This window comes from Myotis nattereri (genome assembly GCF_964212035.1).
Source record: "Myotis nattereri genome assembly, chromosome: 13".
Lineage (NCBI taxonomy): Eukaryota > Metazoa > Chordata > Mammalia > Chiroptera > Vespertilionidae > Myotis > Myotis nattereri.
Window position 1 is genome coordinate 43,696,497 of NC_138088.1, and position 27,038 is coordinate 43,723,534.

Below are 27,038 nucleotides of genomic sequence, written 5' to 3' on the forward strand. Positions count from 1 at the left end.
TTTAAAAAGTCCAGACCCCAGTGAGAGTCTTTGTGGATTATGCCTAAGAGTCAGAGTAACTGCTTGCATAGTCTCCTTGCTACCTGCATTTATTGTTAAAAATACAAGAGAAAGAAACAAGAAACTGAAAGTGGTTGACAAAATGTTTAAAACTTTGCGCTGAGTGGAGATCAGTCTGGCTGTTTTTAAGCCTGAAGTCAGCTTCATTGGTTCTGCACATCGGCTGCCAGCATCGTTCAGCAGAGCAGATCTTCGGAGGAAGGCAGGACACGCGCTTCAGTGCTGATTTCCTGATGGCCCCTTGACTATAAGACAGAGCTTATAACAAAGCCTTTCCAAGGCAGTTTTATTTGCCAAAATCTAAAACTTTGTGTGTGTGGTAATTTTTTTAATTGTAGTGTTTCTGTAAACTTTTTTTCCTCCTTGAACTCTTTATGAACCTTTTTTTAAGATAGCAGCGGTGGTTCAACTGTTGGGAACCACTGATATATCTGACTGAGATGCTTCAAGATGCTAGAACCTATTCACATTTCTTTCTAGCCAGGGAGCTAATAAGATTGAGTTTGTCTTTGTGGATTGATCTAGATTAGCATGAGATTAGCCCAGTCAGAGTCTTCCTCAGTGAAAAAGGAAAGGTTGGGAGAGAGAGGGGTGAAGGAAGAAAGTTCTTCATCAAGAATTGACTGCAATATTGCCTGCTGATGCATGTCAGATCACCCGCATGGAGAGATCACATGGCTTCTCCAAAAGTCAAACGATCAATTCGCCTCGTTTTGGCTCTGTACTTAATGCACAAACAGTGCGATCTGCAGGGCTGTAATTGCATTGTTAGGGCCAAGGAACAAGCCTGTGCCTTTTCAGCAGACAGCTGGCAGGGAGAGAGGCATGTTGTTAGGAAAGAGAGAGGCAAGGCAAATAAAATTACTGCTAACGCTCAGAGATCGGCAGGAGTCCTACTTGCCTAATCTTACCGGTGGGAGCAAGCGGCTGTTGTAATCCAATTATAGCAGCATAAGCAATTTGTTAGACACTCCGCATAATGTAACAATTTCCCAATAAACTCTGACTTGTAATAACGTCGGCAAGAGTCCGCATAAATCTGCCCGAATGGTGGGGGCTGGAGCGTTCGGCTGGGGGCTTGTAATTGGCGCCATCAGCACGTTTTGCAGAGTGCAGTATGGTGCAGTCTTTTAGTGCAGGAATTTTAAGGAGAAAGCATGGCACATGTTTCTTAGAAAAAAGAAAAGTGGCCATTAAAAGGGGAGCAGCAAGAAGGGCATACTCTTGCCTTCACATTACCTACGAATCTTAGTGTAGAAAGAAAACTGGAGGAAGCCATGTTTCCTTCTAATACTAAGGGGGGGGGGGGGGAGCGTGTGGATTAAATTCCTATATTTAAAAGGCATCTGTTTCTTTTATTTTACCCTCCTCCAGCCTTCCAAAATGCTCTTCAGGCAGCAGTTAGGTAACATTTTTACAAAATGTTCATAGCCAAGCAAGCCTTGAAATATGAAGTTTAAATCTATTTTCTTCTAGAGTTTAGCATTTTCTTTATAACAGGAAAATATAGTTTCTTTGTGCCCAAGACACATTTTTTTAAGGATAATTATCTCATTGACTATCAAACCTTTCTGGAGAATTCGGTCTTCTGCTTTAAGAAACTGTGTCTTACTGAAGAGTTTTAAAACCCAGCTTGTTCGCTTAGCTGACTTTACACACTGCTTATTTTCTACTTCTGAAATATATTGCGACTGTATATGGTACTAGGATTAGTACTTTTTCTTGTTGAACACTACATTGTATGAGAATACAGTTTTTTGTTTAAAACTATACCTGTATGATTATTACAGAAATAATTTTGATTCCTAAGTTGTAAATTTGGGGTGGAGGAAATAAAAATATTTGTTGTTGTGTCGAGAAAATAGAACTTCCATTATTGCTTGATTGATTGATTGATTGATTGGCATTTGTTGTCACAGAATAGAATTTCTTTATGAGTTCTAGGATGTGGAGAGTACTCATAGATTTTAGTTAATAAACATGTTTTCATGCAACTGAGTGCATTGAATGTTATCTACTTTCTTACGCCAACCCAACTCTTCATTGTTGTTAATTTATGTCAGAGCCAAGCTTTTGAAATAAGAACAGGATTCTTCAAAATATCATATTGCTGTGGGTATTATTACAATGAATATTTACTTTCCGTATAAACATTTCCGTCTGAAGCAAATGCTGCCTTGTTTGACGAGAGCTGCATCAATAAACTACAGTACCTCTAATAAAGCCACTCAGTGTCTGGGTTTAACTAATGGCTGATTTTCATGGCTTTGACAGTGAGCTGTGTGCGTTATTTTCTCCTGATATTGTAAAAATAATGAGAGCAAATTAGAACAATCAGTTTACACAGATAGCTCCTGATTGGAGGCGATGGGCAATATGGCAGCAGATAATCCATCTTCGGGCTCCTGTCACATTAACTTCAGCTGTATGAAAAGATCAGGTGGGGTAAGCAAGGATTCTGCCCAATCAGAACACTGAAATTAATGAGAAGAGCATTGTTCTGTGATCAACCTTTTAATTAGCAAGACTGGAAACGGAGGGAGTGATGAAGGCAGCACCACAGCTGCACAATGCCAGGCACAATTCCTGAAAAAGAGGGAAAATCTGTTGGTTTTAACATCACACTTTTCTTGCAGTCTACGGGCATTGTGTTTCCACTCTAGATTTGGTTCACAGGCTAAAAAATACTGCCCACTTCCCAAAGTAGTGTCACAAATATGGTTGATGATCTTTAGACTATAATTCTATCATGGGTCAGTTAGGATTTTGATTACTAGCACACTTTTTGGCATTCCACTCTGGGTTTTAACTTTTGAATTTTTTTAAAAATTGGGTAACCAAAAAAAAAAAAAAATTAAAAATTTTAAAAGGTCTGCCTTGTCAGCCTACCACTACCCACCCCTCTAATTTAGTTGCAAGTAGCATGAGGGTTTTCTGGTTTGGAGCAACTCCTGTCATGTTTTGAGTTGCTTAAAAGAAGAGCAAAATCCAGGCAAGTAAGCTACAGCATATTTAAATTGTGTTCCTTTCCTAATACTGTTTATTTAGAAATTTTCGGGGGGGGGGGTCCCCCCTATGCTGTTGACCTCAATATTAGGGGCTGTGTTATTTTAATTTATGTAATTGAGAATTGAATATCAATGAACGGTGTTTATAAGAAGAGGGGGCGGAAATCTGTGCAGTAACTACAACTAAAGACTGATTCATCCATTTAACACTCAATTATACCAAAATTGTAACCTTGTTAATCATCACTGTAATATTGGAAAATATGGCAGAAGGCTATTGAAGACATTAATGAGCCAAATTTTCTCTACCATATCAGTTTTCTGGGCCTTCTTTAGCAAGCTGTAACTTTGGGAAAGTATATGAGGCCATCAGGATTTGAGGTATTTTAAGCTTAGTGGCTTCCTGTAAAAGCAACTAATAGGCTATGTAAATGAATCCAGGTATCTTCCACAGATATACAAGTAAATTTGTTTTCTTGCTTTAACTGTTAATTGACTTAAGCATTTATTTAAAATATCTATAATAATAATAAAAAGGTAATATGCTAATTAGACCAGACGTCATTGCAGATGTCCTTCCAGATGAAGCCAGGGCTGGAGGGAAGCCAGTGCCGGCAGTGGGGGGAAGGAAGACCCACTCTTTCATGAATTTTGTGCATTGGGCCTCTAGTTAATAAATAAAAATCAGTTATCAGTACTCAGGTTAAGTGTAAGATGATCTTTTCTCATTACAATTAATAAAACTTTTTTATAATATATATAGCAATGGTGATTCTAGCCTTGCAGCCCTAAAATACTGTATTTACAGAATGTAAGTCCCTGATATTATACCTCTATGCAAAACTCAGAACAGAAGCACTTTACTTCCCCCTAGGACCCATCTCTCTCTCACACACACACACAATCTTTAGTATAGCTTTTAGAATTCTGTCAGAAACATTTTTTTTTTTTTACTGATAGTGAACTTTTACTGCAAATATTTATTTAGACTGATATGTATCAGTATTTTAGGATCAGTGATTTAATACTAAATAGTCTAGGAATTTCCACACCCACTCTTTAAGAAAATGGTGTTATTGTGCACATTAATGTTTTAAAGGCCACTTGTTAGAATTTTGCATGATATCTGGAAGGGAGATTTTTATTCCTATAGTTTTATGGATTTTTGTGGCTTTTCATTCTCCTCTCTCCTAGTTTGACAGTCTCAGCAGCCTGGGCTTATAAGCTCTCCATGAATAAGTATGTTCTTAGTTATATGGTATAAATAGATCACTTACAAAGCTTGTGAAACCCGAGCTCTTCTTTTGAACTTTTTAGTACCCATGAGCTCAGGATCCATATATGTTAAATTTTATTCTTGTGTCATGACTCAGCTTATAAGGCATGAATTCAAATGACTATTGAATTTAAATGAGCTATGTATTCAAATGCCTATTCTACTGTATACCAAGTTTCTACAAAAAAATAAAATTGTATTTTCCCCTTTTTCCTATGATTCTGAATTCCATTTGATTTAGTGATCTTCCCGATATTTGTTCTTGTTGTAGAGTTCTTTTTTGGTAAGATATACTTCTTAAGATCAGTGTTAAAAGACATCACTTTTGTCCTAGCCGGCTTGGCTCAGTGGATAGGGCATCGGCCTGCGGACTGAAGGGTCGCAGGTTTGATTCTGGTCAAGGGCATAAGCCTGGGTTGCGGGCGCTCAATCCCAGTAGTGGGCGTGCAGGAGTCAGCCGATCAGTGGTTCTCTCTCATCATTGATGTTTCTATCTCTCCCTCTCCCTTCCTCTCTGAACTCAATAAAAAAATATTTTTAAAAAAAGACATCACTTTTTTTTTAGGGCATCTTTTTGGTTTATACTAGTAATTACAGAAATGTCTAACTGGCTGAATGACCAAGAAACTTCTTTTTTGATTTCCTGACAGAGCTAGAGTTACCAAGTCATCTTAAATTCTACTAATCCCAAACCTCATGAATAGGGTTCACTTTAGAGAAATTTTTATTAGTCTGATCTTTTGGAATGCACCCTTACACCCTTATTTAAAGTTCTTATGTATGGAACCAATTGAATTTCAGAGGCCATTATAATCCTTTCTAAGTGCCCTTCCCTCCCACCCCCCACCCCAATTTTTAGTTTGGAAATATATTCCTATATAAGGAATTGAAAAATGTCCATTTTTGTGTGTGTATCTTCAGGGGCTTTTATCTTTTTTTTTTTTTTTCCAGTTTTGTACTACTCAAAGTTTGAGGTATAGAGAGAATACGTTAATATTTATTGCCTCTGTGTTTAGGCACTATAGTGCTAGCTATGTGGTATATTTCAGTCCTTACATAAACCTGATAAGATGGATATTACCCTTATTTTACAGATAAGGAACCTGAAGCTTAGAGAAGTTAAACCTTTTTCCAAGTTTTCCTATCTCTAAGTTGTAGAGTCGTGTTTTGAAATCAAATCTGTCTGACTTCAGAGTCCTTTGCTCTACTATACCCAGTTGCCTTTCAAATAGTATTTGGAGGTCCTGTGTATCTCTGCTTCTGTTATACCAGGTCTCACACTAAGAAGCACCTATAGCTTTTCTCCATTTGATCTTTATAGCATTATTTATGTCTAACAAATGTTATTTCTATCTCTCCAGCCTTTTGCCCTCCCTCCTTCTACTGCTTATAAAATATCTTGTTCTGACTGAACTGAGCCAAGTACTATATTCAGAAAACTTAATTATCTCTATTTTGGATTACCTATTCAGTGATTCTACTTTAAAGACTTACTCAGTAATAATCACCTACCTTATAACAGAGGCCTTAAAGCAGGGGTGAGGAACATCCAGCATGTGGGCCATATTAAGGCCTGAGAAATAATTTGGTCTGGCCTTACCAAGGCATTAGGGGTGCGTTAATTAAATGTTTGATCAAACATAGCAGGCTAATTTTTAAGTTGATAATTTTGTAGAGCCCTCAAATGATGTTATAAATGTCCAAATGGCCCTTGGCAGAATAGGTTCCCCACCCCAGCCTTAAAGGATCCGAGATGACTTCATGGCTCTGTGTTCTGTTGTTCTACATATAAAATGAGTGGAATGATATGAGTGCCAATACTGTTCAAAGTGGTGATTCAGACCTTAATAATCCTATATAATAAAAGGCTAATATGCAAATCAACCAACTGCAGAACGACAGGTTGCTATGACACACACTGACCACCAGGGGTTAGACGCTCAACGCAGGAGCTGTCCCCTGGTGGTCAGTGCAGTGGGAGCATCGCTCAGCCAGAAGCCTGGCCCTCGGCTGGCAAGCACAGCAGTGGTGGCAGGAGCCTCTTCCGCCTCCGTGGCAGCACTAAGGATGTCCCACTGACAGCTTAGGCCTGCTCCCCCACAGGCTCTCGGGCTGCGAGGGGGCACAGGCCAGGCTGAGGGACTCCCCTCCTCACCGCCCCCCGTGCATGATTTTCATGCACTGGGCCTCCAGTTGTTTTATAAGTTGTTACGGAACACAGGTCTCATCCTACTGTTTGAGTTAGGATTTACAACGTAAGCATACATTGGCAGTCCTTTTACAATAAAAAATTTACTTTTCCTGGTTAAGTTTAGTAATTAATTTTGTCAATTTAAAAAATATCCCTTAAGGCTTCAAAGCCCAGGCTCTGATTGATCTTCAGTAAATATTTTCATAGTTTAGTGCATGCTTCTAGATAGTTTCATGATTATGAAAACATTATGAGGGTTAATACTTGGACCTTGAAATCCTGTTTCAGACAGGAGAGAGGAGGCTTGGGATAGGAGTGAGTAGTTAAGAAATAGGTTCATCAAAAGCAAATGAAAACAAAAATGAATATTAGATTGTGTGTGTGTAAAAATTTCCCTGGATATTCTCTAATGGGAACAATAGAAGTTTTTGATATTTAAGGTTAACATAAATTTCATGTTCAGGCTTGTAAAAATATTTAAGGAGCACTTGCTCACATGGAGCACTAAAACCATGACATGTTGAAATCTTACTAGAAGGTTGAATATAAATTATGTTTTATATTTCAGACATCACTTCTTTAACTTTATCCACATTTTCTTATCAATATCTAATAGCATTAGAAATTTAATTATAAAGTTGTTGTTTTTAAACCTGGGAGCAAGCCAAAGAGAAACAGAGGAGAAAAAAATCTGTATTTAAAAATAAATGGTTCCTACAGTGTTAACTATGGAGTGTGTAGCGTGACTCTGTAATGGAATATCATGGCAGGGGGTATAATACTGTAAATAAGATGAATATGCCACTTGTGGATTAATGGGCAACCTAAAGAGTTGCTTTATTTACATCTATATGTGAGGTTCATTTTCAGTTTGTGTATTTTCTCTTATTCTTTCTTCGAAATATATGTATATATAGTTCAGGGAGAACAAGAAACATCAATGATGAGAGAGAATCATTGATGGGCTACCTCTTGCACATCCCCTACTACGGATTGAGCCCACAACCTGAGCATGTGCTCTGACCGGGAATTGAACCCTGACCTCCTGGTTCATGGGTCAATGCTCAACCACTGAGCACACTAGCCAGGCTATTTTCTCTTATTCTTGTGATTGGCATACTTACAAACCTGGCAGTTTAATTAGGGAACTTAAAAAAAAAATCGGTTTCCTTCAATCCTGATAATATATGTTTGTGTATGTGTGTGTATATATATACACACATATACATAATTTTGGTAGGATTAATATAGTATCATTTTAGACTTTAAAATTGATAGGTTAAAGAGTTTTCTTTAGCTTTTTCTCTGAGTAATACTTAAGGGTTCTAAAATTAAGTCTAAGAATTATAGCTTTTTTAATATTTTGTTATAAATGATAAGGAGCAGGTGTGGACATTACATGTATCCAGATCACAGTACATTTTATTTTAAGTGATACATTTTTGTGGATATGGGATGTTTTCCAATGTTTGGTTACTGAGTAATGTAAACTTGAATACATGTAGCCTGGTACTCTATTGGGGTCACTATCTCAACATTATAACATGACAACATGCAATAAGGGTACATACTAAGCAAGAGCTTTATATAATTACTAGAGGCTCAGTGCACGAAATTCATGCACTCATTGGGTTGGGGGGTGTCCCTCAGCCTGGCCTGTGCCCTCTCACAGTCCAGGAGCCCTTGGGGGATGTCCGACTGCTGGCTTAGGTCTGCTCCCGGCTTAGGTTCTCTCCCCACAGAGCGGGCCTAAGCCAGCAGTCAGACATCCTTAGTGCTGCCACAGAGGCGGGAGAGGCTCCTGCCACTGCTGCTATACTCGCCAGCTGTGAGCTCGGCTTCTGGCTGAGAGGCACTCCCCCTGTGAGAGCACACTGACCACCAGTGGGCAGCTCCTACATTGAGCGTCTTCCCCCTGGTGGTCAGTGTGCATCATAGCAATGAGTCGTTTCACCATTTGGTCGATTTGCATATTAGCCTTTTATTATATAGGATTTTGGGGGGTTAGCTGTTTAGGTTGCTTTTGATTGTCAATTAACACGTTAAGCACCCAGCCTGTTTTGTCTTCCGGATGGAAAGTATAGTATCAGTCACCGGTGACTGACAGGGCACTTAATGTATTAATACTAATAAAATAGGACTCAGAGAGATCAAGCAACTTGCCCAAGGTATATTGCAGAACTGGAATTTTAATGCATACTGGCCCCAGGGCCTGTGCTTTCAACCACTATATTTTGTAAATTTTAGTATATAGAAATTAGGGTAGATGTGGCAAGGGGGGGGGAGTATTATCTAGAAAAGTTCTCTATGGTGCCTATTATATGTTAACAATTTATTAACATGTAGCCAGGATTTGGAAAATACAGAAGTATGCAAATTGGTTATATAAAATCATGATACAGTAATATATTTTAGGCTTATTGTCTTCTCTTGCACTTACAGTATTTTCCTTTGCAACATTCCATGTGAGGTGATAAAAATTAAGAATACCTCAATTAGCAACCACAAAAAAGGAAAACAGTTAATTGAACCTTGTATTCTCCTCTTCTGTCTGTTAGGTTTTTCTTTTCAGGCTTTGATTGTGTGTAATAAAACTGTTGCTTAATTAATGCCAGGGTTCTGAAGCCTTTGGATGCCACAGAAGAGAGTGAAGTGGAGAAACCAAGAGGCAGCATCAAATAGCTTTTCTGTCATGTTAATTTAGATCTGTCATTCTTGTTCTAGTTCATGATATACGGCTCCCAACAGATACTAGGTGGATTGAAAGAGGAGCAATAGTGAATCCTGTCTTAGGAAAAATATAATTCATGATTGAGACTCTCAGTAGGTTAATGAATAACTGTTTTCAGACAATATTTTACTTCTAGTTGGAGCTGCCCTTCGAATGAATGTGGCCGTGTTAATGTGACCAGCAGACATGATGCAAAACCAATCTAAGCTGTAACTGGACATCATGGTTTTGTTGTATGTGCAGGAAAGATCCAGGACTAACATTCATGGTGTACCTTTTTTTTTTAATGTTTTCTTTTATTGATTTTTAGAGAGATAGGAAGGGAGAGATATAGAAACTTCAATGAGAGAGAAATATCTATCGGCTGCCACCTGCATGGCCCCCACCAGGATTGAGCCAGCAACCTGGGCATGTGCCTGACTGGGAATCGAACCGGTGACCTCTTGGTACATGGGTCGATGCTCTACCACTGAGCCTCACTGGCCAGGCCATGGTGTACTTCTGTCTGCGGCAGAGGGATGATTGTGTGTAACCAGAGCATGAGAGAGGATATTATACTGATTTGTGATTTGTATTAATCTCCATTTAGAATGCTAAAAAAAGCAATGGTAAAAATTTTTCTTAGAAACTGCTCAAGTTTCCTTTAATTATGGTCACACTTTTTGAGCGATCTATATGCTAAAAACAGGTTGATAGGAAATGTTTGTTTCATGTTATAACTCAAAAAATTATTTCTTAAAATTAGAATGCAGAATAGTGAATAACATAATAGTTTTCTCTAAAATGAATTTACTTTTAAGGTAACTCTACATTCTCTTCTTTTTTATTCTCTCATTCTCCTTGATTCAAGGAACTTATTAATTATAGCTAATTTTATATTTGTACTAATTTCAACAAGAGTCTTCAAAAGCAGATTTTCTTTCAGGATGGGGAAGAGTAAAGAAACAAAGCCCGTTTATTTCTGACTGCATTCCCAGATGGTTTTATTTATAATCATTGAACTTTTAGAGCCTGCTCAAATTCTGCCTGGATTGCATAGGATTACAACATAATGTCTACCTTATACTTTCTGGCTATACCCAGACATGAAATAGACATTGCTGAGTGGAAGCATTGATATAATTTCACATGGTTATGGTGTCAGTGGAGAAGGGGAAGTTTACAAGCATGGGAAAAGAATACAGGCTTCAATTTGAATAGGTCTCTGTTGTCCAGGGGGTTATTTAATGTTAATAAATATTTGTTTAGAATGGATGGAACTAGGTTAAGTGTTTAAAGCCAAACCTTTCTCTTCTCTTCCACCAAAGAGCAAGGTTCTCCTAACACTGACCTACTTTGTTCTTATCCAGTACTATAGGTACAATTGTTATGAAGCCATGTAGAGATAAATAGATGAAGACCTGAAGAATTTTTTTGTGGGAAGCGCTTGGTATCATGTTTCTTTGTTGGTGAGACATAATGTTGCCACAAATCATGAATAAATATTCCAAATTCTCTAATATTATAACAGTTATAACCATTTTTAAGCCTCCTATCTAAGTAGATGTTTTTCTCCTGGTTTTCTGTATTGTGAACTTTATAAAACTGGCTTAGGCAGCCTATTAATTATTCATATCATAGCAACAATTAAAGCAAATTAAAAATAAAAATCGCCATATTGCATTTAACCATGGGCAGCACCAAAATGTGTCAGCTCTATAAGGGCCTGTGGTGTTTCCTTAGTTAAAAGTGCTAGAGGGAGCTCTAACCTTGTTCAGAGCAGTGGCATATGGGAACAATTGTCTGTATGTGGCCGTAGGGTCGCAATTGAAGACAGAGGCTAATGCTGTTCCCTGGTAGAAATTTAAATCTTTTTTATTAGAACTTCCTTTCTTTTATTTCGGAAAATAAGGGTTAGGACTCTCTGTTACCAAACAAGACTTTATTCACCCTTCTCTCTCTTTCTATGAATATAATCATCTCCTTCTAATACAGTTATTCAGGAGACCCTGAATTTGACTCTGAACTTGCACAAAGTGAACACACCTATGTAATCTCCATCATGATTCTTTTTAAAAGAAAGAAGGAAGGAAAGTAAAAGAATGTTTCAAAAGCCTACTGCTGCCCTCTTTGTCACTCCTCTCCCGAGGATGATAACCATTATCCTCACTTCTAACATCATACATTAGTTTTGCCTGTTTTGAACCTTATATAAGTGGAATCATACATTATTTACTGTTTGACTTATTTCATTCAACGCAATGTTTTTAAGAATCATATTGTATATAGTTGTGATTTTTTAGATTCTCATCTTATGTGCAATATTTCATTATATGAATACTAGAGGCCCAATGCATGAAATTTGTGCACTGGTCGGGTCCCTAGTGGCTGCCGGCCATGTACTCTCTCCCTTCCAGCTGTCTGCTGCCACTGCCACCGACCGGGGCCTCCCTCCCTTTTCCCGGCTACCTACCACCGCTGCTGGCCAGGGCCTCCCTCCCTTCCCCTGGCTACCTGCCAGCACCGGAGCCTCCCTCCCTTCCCCCCGCTGGCCCGCCTCCTGGTTGAACTCCCAGAAGAACCCCGGTCGAGGGGACAATTTGCATACTACGCTTTTATTATATAGGATACCAAATGTATTTATTCATTTTACTATAGATGAACATTTGGGTTCCTTTCAGATTTTGATAACTACAAAAAAATTTGTATGTATCTTTTGGTGAATATGTACAATGAATTCATGTATTCTGTTGGGTATGTAACTAGGAAGGGAATTGGAATTTCCAAACTGGTGGTACCAATTTATACTCTATCCAACAGTGAGAGTTCTATTGTTCCTTTTCCTCATTAAGCAACATTTGTCTGGCCTTTTCTTTGTAGTATTCTGGTGTTGGGTAGCACCAGTATCACATTATGGTTTATTTGGGGGTTTTTTGACATATAACAAAATTTATAGTGTTAACCATTTTTAAGTGTACAGTTCAGTAGTGTTAATATTGCTTGTTTTTTAATTGACATTTCCCTTAACACTTAAAATTGAGCTTTTCTTTTTTTTTTAAATTGAGCATCTTTTTATATGTTGTTTGACCATTTAAATGTGAAGTCTTTTGCTATTTTTCTACTGGGTTTTATGTATTTTTATTAATGATTTGTAGTTTTTTAATGAATTCTAGTATAAATCCTTTGTCTGATATGTGTGTTAAACATATTTTCTCCTACTCTGTGGCTTACCTTTGTACTTTTTAAAATATATATATATATATATAAATTTTATTGATTTTTTACAGAGAGGAAGGGAGAGAGATAGAGAGTTAGAAACATCGATGAGAGAGAAGTATCGATCAGCTGCCTCCTGCACACTCCCTACTGGGGATGTGCCCGCAACCAAGGTACATGCCCTTGACCGGAATCGAACTTGGGACTCTCAAGTTTGCAGGCCGACGCTCTATCCACTGAGCCAAACCGATTAGGGCTGTACTTTTTAAATGAGATCTATTGATGAACAGAGGTTCTTAATTTTATTCCAATTTATCAATCTTTTTCATATATAATTAGTATTTTAAAATTCTACTTAAGAAATCTGTGTCTAGCTAACCGGTTTGGCTCAGTGGATAGAGCGTCGGCCTGCGGACTGAAGGGTCCCAGGTTCGATTCCGGTCAAGGGCATGTACTTTGGTTGCGGGCACATCTCCAGTAGGGAGTGTGCAGGAGGCAACTGATCGATCTTTCTCTCTCATCAATGTTTCTAGCTCTCTATCTCTCTTCCTTCCTCTCTGTAAAAAATCAATAAAAATTTAAAAAAAAAAAAAGAAATCTGTGTCTAAACAATAAAAAATATACTTTAAAAAAAATCTGTGTTGACCCCAGTGTCATGAAGATATTCTCTTATATTTTCTTCTTAAATTTTTATTATTTTTACCTTTCACATTTTGATCTATAATCCATTTGATTTTTGTGTGTGATGTTAGGTACAGGTGAGAAGTTTTTATTGTTGTTGTTGTTTTTAATGTGATACTCAGTTGATCCAGCTCTATTTATTAAAATATGTGTTTTCCTCTGTACTGGATTGTTTTCTTTGTCATAAATTATATGACCATATATGTATATGGTTTTGTCAAATCTGAACTTCTGATAGTATGCCCTCCAGTTTTGTTGTTATTCTTTAATATTACCTTGGTTATTCCTGGCCATTTGCATTTCCTTATGAATTTTAGAGTCAGCTTGTCAATATTTACCATCTCTGTGACCTTTGCATTGCCTAGTGTAGCACTTGTACATAGAAAGTTCTAATAGATTTGTGAGATAACTCAGTATACACAAAAATTCCTAAATTGTAGTTTCCTTTGATTTTCCCCATAGTCTTCGAGCCTGGTTTAACTGGGCTGCTCTTACAGTCTAATCACATCTTAAGTTATTTTTTTCTTTCTTCACAGTTCTATCTCCAGTCACATTAGCTAATGGTGACCCAACAAGTTAGCATATTTTAAAATACTCAAATTAATAGTTCCCCTTTTTGGGGAATTTGGTAAGAAATTTCCGTTAAAACTTCAGTTTCAGAGTTTGATGGGCAGGCCCTAATACAACCTGAGTTGCTGCAATGGTTTCTACATATAGCAAACAATAAGAGCTACCTTTTTTGAGCATTTATGTGCCAGACTTAATGTGCTTAGCATTTTACAAATAATCTGTTATTTATTTTAATAACCATGGGGAATAGGTGGTATTATCCCTTTTTTTTAATGTGAAAAAGTATTGAGGCTTACAGAGAACTAGCTTACATGTTTGTACATTACAGACACAGAGCTTGAACTAGGCTTATCTGACACTATGTAGTGTGCTACCTTTAAAACAATAATTTATTTTACTTACTCCATAAGTAATGCCCAGGCTCCTAGCTATTATCCCTAAACTGTGTCCTCCAAAATGTCTTGATTCTGTCTGCCTCCCAACACCCACCCCACATTGTCATTGCTTCTCTCTTAGTCTAAGTCCATTCTAATATCAGCCCACTCTTCTAGCTTTATGTACTTACAATGTAGGCCCATTCGATTGCTCACCATCAAAAAATACTATCACCATGGAAGTTGAAGTCACAGATTCTGTTTGTAAATTTCAATCAAACTTAATTTTTCAAGTGGAAATTGAGCTCCAGTTATTTCCATATTCATTTATCTATTACAATAGCTAATATGCTACCTTGACCTTGAGGACACTCATTGGCCTTTGGAATCTGAAAGAAAAAGTCTTTAAGATACAGCATGCTATGGTCTATAGTGCTGAGAATTAAACTGGCAGAGAACAGCAGCCATCTGATCATGACCACTATAACCTTGATAAAGCATTAAGAGGATCCCAGTAGGCTTTTCATATCTATTTGCAGACTCTTCATGCAGCCATATTGCTTTGATGTGGCCCTAAATAAGACAAGTTGGTGTATTAAATTGATATAATTTTTTTGCCATCATGGGAAGTAAAAGGATTTTTAATAAAGAGATATTCATTTATTGGCAATTTTCTAGAAAATGTTCCCTTAAATACTGGGAACTATGAAGAAAGATGGATGGGGAAAAACACGAGAGTAGATATGAAAGAAATGAGGCAAATTGAAACACAGAAAACTTCAAGAAGACAATATTAGATCTTCAGATCCAAGTGTCAGTCCTGAAAAGGTTAACACTGATAAGTTTTTTCTTTTAAAATTTTTTATTGATTTGAGAGAGAGAGAAAGAGAGAGGAGAGAAACATCCATCTGCTGTGTTCCACCTACTTATGCATTCACTGGTTGATTCCTGTATGTCCCCTGACCAGGATCGAACCCACAACGTTGGTGTATCAGGATGATGCTCTAACCAACTAAGCTACTGGCCAGGTCTAAAATGTTAAATTCTTAATTATGGAATATTTTTAGCATATCAAAAAATCAGAATAATGATGTTACCTGTGTACCTGTCACTCAGAATAATAGCATTTATTTGCATAAAAGACTCAATTGCAGAAAAGTTTGACTTATTCTTGGAATTTTGAAAATATATTGCTTACCCAAATAATATTATGACAGATATTTTTCTTTTTACTTGAGATGTATCCTTAAACTCTAATATGTTCGTTTTTTAATAAGAAAATGTAGAGCATGAGTCTCTATTTTTAAATTTTTTTGCTCAGCTCTTTTAATATACCTTGGAACTGAATCATAGACTCAAAATATAAAAGCCAGACTGAGCCACAAATTATCCCTTCCACCCACTCATTTTACAGATGACACCTCATGGCAGTAGAGACCTGCCCAAGATCATGTAGCTAATTAGTGACAGTATCAGGCCATCATGCTGCCTCATTTTTGTTTTGGGACTATTTACATGTTTGTCAACTATAAGAAAACTTTTTCATAATGGTTTGTTTCCAAAGCATCAAATTTCATCAAATGTATTCCTTAAATAGAAACTGAACATTTGACACATACTAGTAGAAAAATTTCATGGGAAAAAATTGCTACCCTTGAGTTTCTTATTTTTAGTCCTTTATGTGAGCTTAGGCTACACTCAAGTGAAGTAAAAAGGTTAGTTAGTAAACCAGGAAATGTCTTTATATAAACCATTTTATGCTTTAAGAAAGCCAAATTCTGCAAAGGCAGAATACAATTCCTATTTCTAAATCAAGTATATTATGAAAGTAACTGTCTTCCTGATTTTTATTTTTTTATCACACCTTCCCTCCCAGTAAATACACACAAAAATCCCTGGTAGGTGTTGGTCCTATTCTGAGAAAGAAAAATTTTTGTAACCCTCAAAATTCAGTCTTCCCTCAGAAACACCAAAAATCTGCCAGTCTCTGGCCCATGGAACTCCATAAAAATAGTAACTATGTGAGGGAAATGTAAATAACCTTCAGACAAAATTACAAGTTAATAGTTTTTCTGCCAGTTTTTGAGAGAAAGGAGAATGGGTGCTGGTGACAGCTAGAATTTTAGCCTGGTTTTTGCCCTAGCTCTCTTTGCTGAATACTAAACAAGCTACAGAGTCTGAAGGAAGCAAACTGTACTCTGTACCTACAGGACGTTAGCTCCTTGGTAGAAACCAGCAATACATTGAGAGTCTTGTTACCATTCTAATAATTTCCATACTGTTCTTCTCTCAATAACTTTGAGTTTTATGAAAATATGTTTTGTCAATTGCTTTGAAAGATTGAAAGTGAAAAAAAATTGAATTTCAAGTGTCTTTTATTCTATATTGTAATATATTTTGAGGTCTTTCTTTTGCTCTTTTCTGTCTTCAGTTGTTAAATATCAAGCATTATTCCTTTTGGAAGTTTAGTTTTACTTTGATTCTTAAATTTTTCATGACAATATTTTACATATTTTATTACTATATAAAAGTGTTCAAACTTCAAACTAACCTTAGAAAACAGTGGATTAAAGGTTACCAAGTTAGAGTTCTTATGAACAAAGTGTCAGTGTAGTGATAGCATCATCCTTATTGGTGAGAGAACGGGGACTACAATTATGTTTACACCATAAGGCAATTTACCACTACACTCCCAAAAAGCAATATCCACTTCTTATATTAGTTTGGGTTAAAAATTCATTTTACCAATTTTTGAGCTGCTGTTACATAGACATAAAGGGCTTATGTCATAATCTTTGTCCTTCAGAGTTTAAAAGTAAAGGTTTCTGGACTTAAACTTGTCAAAGCAAAGAACATTGCATTTAGTCAGCAATATGTATATTCTAGTTAAAAGCATAAAGACAGCTAATGCCCTTACTATGTGCCAGGTATTCTTATAAATGCCGTTTCATGTATTATTTTTTTTATCCTAACATTAACCCTTCCAGGTAAGTATTGTAACAATCACCATTTTACAGATGAGGTAATTGAGGCACAGAGAGGTTAAGTAACTTAGCCAAGATCACACTTCAAGTAAATGGCAGAGCTGGGATAGACTTGGTTCCGAACTCCAGTGTTATTTATTTATGATATTCTACATAAACATAGCTCCTTCGAAGGACTGTCTTCAATGTGGCACTTGTAGTCTTGGTGTTCGTGTGAAATATATTTATCCGTCTATGGTAAAGCAGTCTTACGGGTCTGCATTTAGTCTTAGTCATTGACATGGAGCTTCATTGTCATTAAAAAAAAAAGAAGAGCCAGAATTTCATTTTAAGAAAGAGTATATACTTTATGTAACAACTGCATTTTAAAATTTTGTCTGAACGCAACTAACTTATATGAATCTAAGCAAGTTATTTTGATCACCTCTGCTAAAAAAAAACAAAACAAAAAACAGACGCTGCATCCAAACTAAGCTTTTTCCTGGATAAATTAAGAAAACAATTACCCAACTATTCCAGAGAGAAATGTCTTTAGTCCCTTGATGCTCCAAGGGTTATTAAAGTTTTACCTGCAGATAACCAAGACTTCCCGAAGTCACAAGTCATTTACTTCATTCACTGCAGCTAAGAGAGGCCTGTGCTGCTGCCTCATAGGATTATTTCTTGCTGCATTTAACATGCATTAACAAGCATTTGGAAAGAGTTGAACTTCTTCTAGAAAGCTGAGTTGGCTTCTTGAGATCCTATCCCCCAAAACCTTATATTTTCATAATGTAGGTTCTAGATATAGCTTCTCAGAGGCTTTCTTCAGGACCACGTTTTACCAAGTCATTGAAACCTTTTTATTGGACACAATATGTAAGGATTAGCACACAAAGAGGAGGAAGGTAGTTCTTCCTTTTTATTTAAAACTGACGATATTTTTTTCCATGTAGTTTTTAATTGTGCTTTAAGTGTGTCTCTTGTGTTTTCTTCTGGCCGCCAGTGCTTCCTTCATTCCCTGTTATTTATGGTAGAGCTTAACTTTCTGATGCTAAAATAAAGGGAGGATGTGAGGGAGAAGTTAGGGAGAAGACTCTTAGTTTAAACTTGCTTCATCACAGAAATTTGATTGTGGAAATATTAACATTATTTAACATTCAGATGAGCAACCTCTATCGGAGGAAGTTTACAGAAAGAGCGACCAGATTCCAGACAATTAAACTTTATTACTTTGCCTGAAACATTCAGTGGTTTAGGAAAACAGTTCTTCCTCTCCTCTCCCTTTTGATGTTTACTGTTTATTGTGTGGGAGAGGACCTGTTTGTCCAACAAGCATATTGTTTTTCTTGGAGCAGATGAGCTTGTTAATGCTAGGTCCATTTTGCATTTGATTATACTTATTCTTTCCCCTCCTCATTTCTCTCCACCTTACCCTTAATCCCTCCATCTCTTCCCAACCCCGTCATCTCTCTCTCTCTCCCCCTTCTCATCTCTTTTCCGTCTCTCTCCTAACCCCGCTCCCCAGTCACCACTCTTTCCTTCACCCCACCCCCAGTCACTTTCATTTTTCCTTTCCCTTTTCTACTCCTCCTTCCTCTCCCTCTTTACTCTGCTTTCCTTTCCTTTCCCCCCTTCCCTTCAACTCTCCCCTCCTCTTTCTCACCTCTCTCCTTCCTCCTCTTCATCTTCTTCTTTCCCCTCCTTTCCACAGTCACAATCACCTATAACTCTGTATCTTCCAGGATCAGATCTTGACTATTCTGAGGTGTTCAACAAAGGAGATAAATTTTGCCTGCTATGATTAATTTAATGTTATAGCCAAAGAATACTCCAGATAACAAACATCCTCCCCACATCAAATAATTGACTAATGATTTTTCTAAAGACCAGAAAGATATATTCCCACCAACATGTGAACATTGTTTATTTTGTTGATGGTGGAAATTATGAATAATTTTTATGTTCTTCGTGCTTTTGTGTTTTTCATATTGTGTAAAGTGTGTCTATTATAAATGCTGTGTTTTAAAAATCATTTGATCTTTCTGTGCCTGACCCAGTAGATCCTCATTTAATGAAAGTAAAAACAAAATAAAATGAGGAATAAGATTTGATCCTCCAGTGAATATAAATTTTGTTTGCCATTTTGATATTCAATTTTCCAAATCCTTTCAACCTTCAAAATGGTGGCCCTTCAGACTTCAGCTGTTGGTGCTCTCACAGCATGTAATGGATGTTAAATACTGTCTCACAAGGTAGGCTTAAACTCTTAAGTCCCACAGGACTTCTTCTGCCTTTCTCTACCCTCACCAAAATGTAGTTCGTATTTTGTTTTTCTATAATATTTCTATGCTATGAGGATGGTCAGTGTGACAGACTTGGCAGTTTATATGTAGTTTTTTTTTCAGCCCAGTTCATCAGTCTTGGTGGGGAGAGGGGATTAGCATGTGTGAGCAGCCATTCTATTATTGTTATGCCTTGTCAGTTATAAAAAGGCATAAAATTCCTGATGTCCTAGGCAATGATATGAACTCTCCCACAGGTAAATGTTAAAATTCCAAGTTCAGATTCAAATTTGATAGAAAGAACTTCCAGATTATTTCCTTCTCATTTGCCTAGCTTAAGTGTGGAAAGTGAATATAAGACTGGATGACATGTTCTAGACATAGTTATGCATTTCCTAGCTGTAGGGTACTTGGTTCAGAAAGGGTTAACTGGTGTCGTTAGTGAATGGTTTTCTAGCTGCAGGGGTTTTTGAAAAGAGATCTAGGAATTCTGCAGTTAATTGAATTCTTCAGGCATGAACTTATGGTCATTGAAAAAATTTGAGTGAGCGAAATTCTCTTGCCTTGCTACCTGATAATAGTTCATATAGTATCCTAGAAGTCCAGATTTATTTTAAAGATTTTATGCCTGTTTATGCTGGTTGGACATTTTATATGATAAACGTGACAATTAAAAAAATTTTACACAATGTATTTGTTCCCTTGCTTTACTCTTCTCCCAGTCCTTCCCGCCTTCTTTCCTCACTTCCCCAAATCTGCATCACTGGTGCATTTTCCCATTCTTCCCCATCTGATGAGCAAAGTTTTAACAGTACATAGAAAGTTAAGTGCCTGGAGTCTTTTAAATATAAGTAACACGCAACCAGTAATAAGCTGTTGGTTGTTTTTTTGCTGCCTGCAAAGAAACATAAACACAGTGCTCATTTCTGGCAGGTTTTTACTGTCAGAGTTTCTCCTATTATATTTATCTTACAATTTGCCAGGGGGTGAAGTTATTAAGTTTTAGCAGCAGCCATCGATCAAGTTCACAAGTTAACACGATAAAGGCTCCGTGCCGCTCCGATCCGGGGAAATGATGATCCTCACTCGGTAATTAACTAAATGAGAAAGTTAAATCTTACTTGAGAGCTGGGAGAGATGAAAGAGAGGTGTTTGTCAGTTTCTCAGTGGAAATTAGAAGCAGTTTTCTGCAATTCCCTAAGCTGCTGCTCTGTCATATTTTACATAAGCACTGGGAAAACGTCTTGTAATTAGTGCTGTCATGGAGGATTTTTTTTGCTGAAGGATGTTGGAATAATTCATTAGATTATCAAGAAAGGCTTGTGTCCTGAAATGATTAGCACAGTGAAATTTAAACCATTAACGATAACAAATTTAGAGCTTGCTGCAGTGCAGAGGCACCCGGGGTATGTCTGTGCCTATTTCAATCATTTCTTATAATTAAACATTATGTCCTTTTTTTTCCTCCCCATTACTAAGACCCGTCCAAAAATCCTTTTAAGGTGGCACTGCCTACATCAGTGGGTTTACCAGCCTTGGAGGTGTGTGTAGTTAGTAGCTATAATAATGCAGCAGTAAATTAAACTGCTGTGAGTGTCTTGATTTAGAACAAAAGAACCTATCGCCCTGGAAGCTATAAAGTTGCATGAGGGAACCCACTACAGAAATAAGAGCCCCAGTTTTGAAACCTAAAAATGTTAAGTGACTATCCTATCTTTTTACCTCAAAAATTCAACAAAAAAGGCTTGGCTTGATGAATTTTTTTATATGACTCTGCCTGTAATTAGTAAATAGAAAAAAATGTCCAGTCTTCAAATAATCATTTACACTGGTACATTTGTGAGTTCATTTCCTAGTGAGTTTTATTTAGAAGAATTGAAGTGATGGCAAGCTTTTTCTTGTTGGTTATTAGAAATCAGATTCATAATGTAAACTTTCCTTCTGCTGACAAATCTGCCCCTTCCCGTCTTCCATGTTCACTAATCAGATCTGACATATTTATGAGTTCACCTAATATGTAATCATATTTAGTAGAAGCTGTTAAAATATTAATGCAGTAATCCCACTGTGAAATGTGATGTTTACTTCGGTTGAACTGTATATCCCATCTATATGTACAGCCACCATTTTCTTTTCATTTTCACTCTCACCCCAAAAAGATAATGGACTACTTCTTTGGTCACTGAAAGTTTTAAAGGGTTTTTAAGAACTGAAAACTGGGATGTTAAAAGTTATATCCCACTTTTGAGTATTCATTACTTTTTACTCGGCATGTTCAATTTATGGCCAAATTCTTTTTCTCTTAAAATCTCCTTGTTAAAAGATGCCAAAATGCTAATGGGCTCTCCCTTCTGTGTCCCTTTTTCTTTTCTACCCTGACTCTGTAGGAGTTGTAGAACTGTTCTGGACCTCCCTGCTATCGCCATTCTGTCACTAGTGTGCCTACTTATATCTTTCAATTCTAATCAAAATGTTGACTATACCATTTCCTTTTAATTCAACCAAGACAATGTTAACTTTTTTTTAAAGAGATGTAACTTTTTTTAAAAGATAAATCAAGGAAAAACAATAGAAAAAAGAACTTTAAAATCAGTATTTTTTAAAATTCTTATTTAACTAAATAAAGCCTGGCAATAGCCAATAGAGAGTATAGTGTAGACCTTTAAAAATCCTCCCTTCTGCCCTGGCCAGTATGGCTTAGTTGGTTGGGCATCATCTTGTGCACCAAGAGTTTACCAGATGGGCTTGGTCCCCCGTGGGGGGCATGCCAGAGGCAGCTGAACCAATCTGTGTTTCTTTCATCAGTGTTTCTCTCCCTTCCTCTCTCTCTAGAATCAATAAACACTTTTTCTTTTTAAATCCTCTCTTCTGCCTCAAGACTCTTGTTTCTCCTGGCTGCAGGAGCAAGAACCCTGGTTCAATCCCCATTCAAGTTAATGTATCAGATTAAATATTTGAAGGATCAGTAAATCATTATACTGAAATAAATGTGTATTATAACCTGGACTTATATTCTCAACAGCCTCTTTCTCTTCCTTCCTCTCATGTGAGGGTAAAATACCTTTCTTCTAATTTTCTAATTTTAGCCACTATCACCACGTGCAGGAGTATTTTATCAGACTTCTGATTGGTCTTCCTGCCTCTGCTCTCACAGCTTGTTCTTGTTATCCTCTTCCTACCTTCCAGCCCTCATCACCATGTTCTGTGTGGCAGCTAGAGTAAATATTTCTAAAGCATAAATCAGATGATGTTATATTTGACTACTTCAAAACCTCAGGGGCTCTCCTTTACACTTAGGATGAAATCCATATTCCTTACTGAGGCCCAGAAGGCCTTATATGATCTGGCCCCAGGCCACCTCATGACCTCATTTCCCACCAGTGCCCCCCTCATTCACTGTCCCAGCTGTGCTAGCCTTCTTTCTGTCTTTCACTTGAACACAGCTTAGATTTGCTCTTTCTTCTGTTTGGAAGGCCTTTCCCCAGATCTTCAGAAGACTGACTTACATTTAGATTTCAGCATCATTCAGTTATCTCCTTCAGCATCATTTCATGACCACCTCAGTTAAAGTATGCTGTACTACTCACTCCCTATTTTATGTTACCATCTTTTGTTTTCTTCACAATACTTACTGGTTTCTGGAATTAATATATTTATTATATATTCTGCCTCTATCCTTCCCCAGAGAAGGTAAAGAAACTTTGTGTGCCTCTTCTCTACAGTTTCCCTAGCACCTAGAAAAATGCCCAGCACAGAGTAGCCACTCAATAAATGTCTGTTGGTTGCTTGATAACTCTAAAGTTTCATGAGAGAAACATATAGCCTTACCCCCAGCACAACCCTTGCCCATTTTATCTTATATTGATTCATCCTATTAATCATTATATCTTCTTCCCTCTACTATAGGTTTCAATGCCATTCTTTCTTCAAAGCCCTTCTTAAAGCCAAACAGAATCCTTAAATATCATTTGCATCTCTCTAGTCGTAAATATTACTCTTTACCTAGGCCTTGTTCCCCTAATTGCAAATAGTGTCCTATGTCTGGAACATTTTCCTTCTCTACTTACGATGCCCTTTCTTAGTGGTTAAATAAAGGAGGTTTTGCGTGCAAATTAGAAACATCTGTCATTTTTACCATCAAGTTTAACCAGTCCATGCTGTATCTTCCAACGTATACAGGTAGCAAAGTCAGCACACTTAATATTACAGTGGTGTGTTGGTTAGACTAGTTGGTGTCTGGAAAGTGTATTTTTCTATCCTGGCCCTTGTGGCAGCTTCAGAGAAATTTATGGTAATTTTGAAAGTGATGCATGTACTGTCTTCAGGGGTAGGGAGGAGGAGGCGTGGGTGGGGAATGCTAGCCCTTAGCCTTTGAGGACTAAGCTGTGGACAGTCATATAAATACTTTTCTTTCATTTTGTGTGCTTGTCACCTGACAGCTTCTTGCTTCTTTCTTTTGGAGATAACTGTTCATTGTTAACAGAAAAGCAGAAAAGGAGATGTGCAGGGGTGGCAGAAAGTTAGTGTTACCATTAAACTGAAGTTGTTTGTCAGCTTTCCTAGACATTTGAACAGCAGTGGTTGAGTCATTGGGCTTTTGTTGGGAAGGCCAAATCAATTCTGTTGCCACCAATAACCATTACCCTCTGTCCCATACACTCTAATATACAACCTTTTGGGTTTTTAATAAGTGAACTTTTTCACTGTACCCTTGTGGATTTTTAAAGGTTCTCAAATTGAAATTTTGCTGCATTTACTTCAGACATTAGTAGAAAAATCTGTATGGGAGAATGATAGAAGGAAGAGGGTTGATAACAAAGGCCTTTACCTTTGTTATCTCTACAAATGTAATATCTTCATTACAAATGAAATTAATATTACAGTGGCATTTATCCTTAGACATACCCTATCCTTAGAAGTTTTAAAATCAATTTTATTAAGGTAACTTACATATAATAAAATACACCTATTGCCGAAACCGGTTTGGCTCAGTGGATAGAGCATCGGCCTGCGGACTGAAAGGTCCCAGGTTCGATTCCGGTCAAGGGCATGTACCTGTGTTGCGGGCACATCCCCAGTAGGAGATGTGCAGGAGGCGGCTGATCGATGTGTCTCTCCCATCAATGTTTCTAACTCTCTATCTCTCTCCCTTCCTCTCTGTAAAAAATCAATAAAATATATATTAAAAAAATACACCTATTGAAAGTATACAGTTTGATGAATTTTGGCAACTGTATACACCTGTGTAACAACTGTAGAATTTTCATTGCCCCCAAAACTCTTCTGCCCTTAACTCAGTCTGCCCCCCCCCCCACATTCAGCCCCGTGCTACCACTGATTTGTTTTTATTATTATAAATTAGATTTGTTATCCTTAGAGTTTCATATAAAGAGAATCATAAAGTATGTACTCTTTTGTGCCTGGCTTCTTTTGTTCAGCATGTTTTTGAGATTTATCCTTGTCATTTTGTGTATCTGTAACTTTATCAGTTCAGCTCTTGATGGACAGTGGGATTCTTTCAATTTGGGACTCTTATTCATAAGCAGCTATGAAAATTCATGTACAAGTGTTTTGTGTGGAAATATGTTTTCATTTGGAGGAATAAGTGCCCAGGAGTGGAATTCCTGGCTCATGTAATAAGTATGTTTCACTTTATAAGAAACTGTCAACCGGTTTTTCTGAAGTAGTTGTACCAGTAAACATTACTGCCAGCAATGTATGAGAGACCCAATTGCTCCTCATTCTTGCCAATACTTGGTATGGCCAGTCTCTTTACTTTTAGCCCTACTAGTAAGTTTGTAGTGGTGTCTTGTGATTTTATTTGCGTTTTCTAGTCATAATGATGTTCATGTGCTTATTGGCCATCCCTGGATCTTTTTTTGTTAAGTGTCTCTCCAGGTCTTTTGCCTACTTAAAGAAAAAGGGTTATTTGTTTTCTTACTGAGTTCTGGGAGTTCCTTATATATTTGTAGATACAAGTCCTTTATCAAATACATATATTGCGAATATTTTCTCATAGTTTATGATTTGAATTTTTATTTTCTTAACTGTTTTTTTTGAAACCAGAAGTTTAAAATTTTACCACATACTGACTTATCTATGAAATGTATGCCTATCCACATAGCAACAAAATTTCCTCTTATATTTTTTCTAGAAGTTCTACATATAAATCCAGAATCCACTTAAGTTAATTTTTGTTTGTGATCTAAAGTAAAGAGCAAGTTCATTTTTCTAAACAGATATCCAGTTGTTTCAGTATCATTTGTTGAGAAGACTATCCTTTCCCGATTGAATTATCTTAGTACCTTTCTCAAAAATCAACTGACTATATGTGAGTCTGGAAATCAATGGAAAAAATATCCTTGGGTGAGGATTAAAAAAAAAAATCTATCAAGGGTTGGCCAGTTCTCATCCAGAGGCTCTGGGGGGAAATTCTCTTCTTCGCTCATTGTTGTTGGCAGAATTCAGTTTCTTGCCTTTGTAGGGTTGAGATCCCCATTTCTTTACTGGCTGTCAGCTCTTGGAGGCTGCCTGCATTCCTTCCCATGGTCTCCTTCCTCTTCTGCCACCAACTCTGCTTTTACAGAGCTCATTTGATTAGATCAGGCCCACCAGAGTAAATCTCCCAACCTTAAGGTCAACTAATTTGGGACCTTAATTAAATCACAGCAGTATCTACATGTTTGTTTGAAAAGCTGAAAGATGTGTGTACATCAGTAGCCAAGCTTCTTGGGACCATCATATAATTTTCCCTATCCCCTTATCCTGCTTTAGTTTTCTCATAGCACTGTAGACATTATATTTTCTATTTATTTGGTTGTTTTTAACTTGCTGTACACACTAGAACATAAGTTCCCCCAATGATAGACTGTTATTTTTGTTCAGTGTTGTATTCCTAGCACCTAGGACAATGTTTGGCATGTTGTAAATGCTTAATTAATACTTATTGACTGAACCAATTAATAAAAAAAAGACTTTATGGCATTTAATTTTGATGACAGTGGAGATGGGATTTTTTTTTTTGGGGGGGTGGGGGAGTAGATGAAGCATATAAATGTTATTTGAGCTTTAGCTCCAAAGGTACCATAGTCTCAAATTAGTCATTGGCCTTTCTTTGTATGGAGGATTTCTTATTTGGCTATTAAAAAATAAGTTGTCAGTAATTGTATAAATGTCTAGTAACTGATATATACAAGAAGAAGCAAATTATAAATTAATGTATTTTAAAACTGAACAAAAAGGTTTTATATAAGCCTTAAAGAAAATAGGAAAAATCAATGGAAGAATGAAAATAAGGAGCTAACCCAGCCTACATCCCCAACAGAAGTGAAGACAGAACTTGCTCTTAGTTATTTTCATCAGTCTTCCATCCTACGAGCACCTCGGTGCAGAGCTGTGTGCCGCTTCTGCTCTAACTGCAAAGCCATTTTTTGTATTTTCTACTTATTCTTATCCAAGAAGCTTTGCTGTTGAACCATTTTCTGCAGAATTAGGTCCAAATTCCTTTGCCTGGCAAAAGAAAAAGGAAATTAGCTTTCTTGGCTTGCTAGTAATAGTAACAACATGCTTTCAGCTTTTGGTTTTCATCTATATATATCCCCAAATAATGTCTTCCTATGAACGTTTGGAAATGGATGCCTAGTCATCCAGCAATATTCCCAATTTACCAACTTACTATGGTATTACTGTGTCTTTCCTTGTAAT

The 27,038-nt window shown here is 37.0% G+C and overlaps 1 protein-coding gene across 2 annotated transcripts in view; it reads left to right on the forward strand.

The window, feature by feature from the left end:
• The window catches only part of BTRC (beta-transducin repeat containing E3 ubiquitin protein ligase), a 173,254-nt gene that overhangs the window by 121,472 nt on the left and 24,744 nt on the right, over window positions 1-27,038 (forward strand). The gene's annotated exons all lie outside the window — the stretch shown is intronic.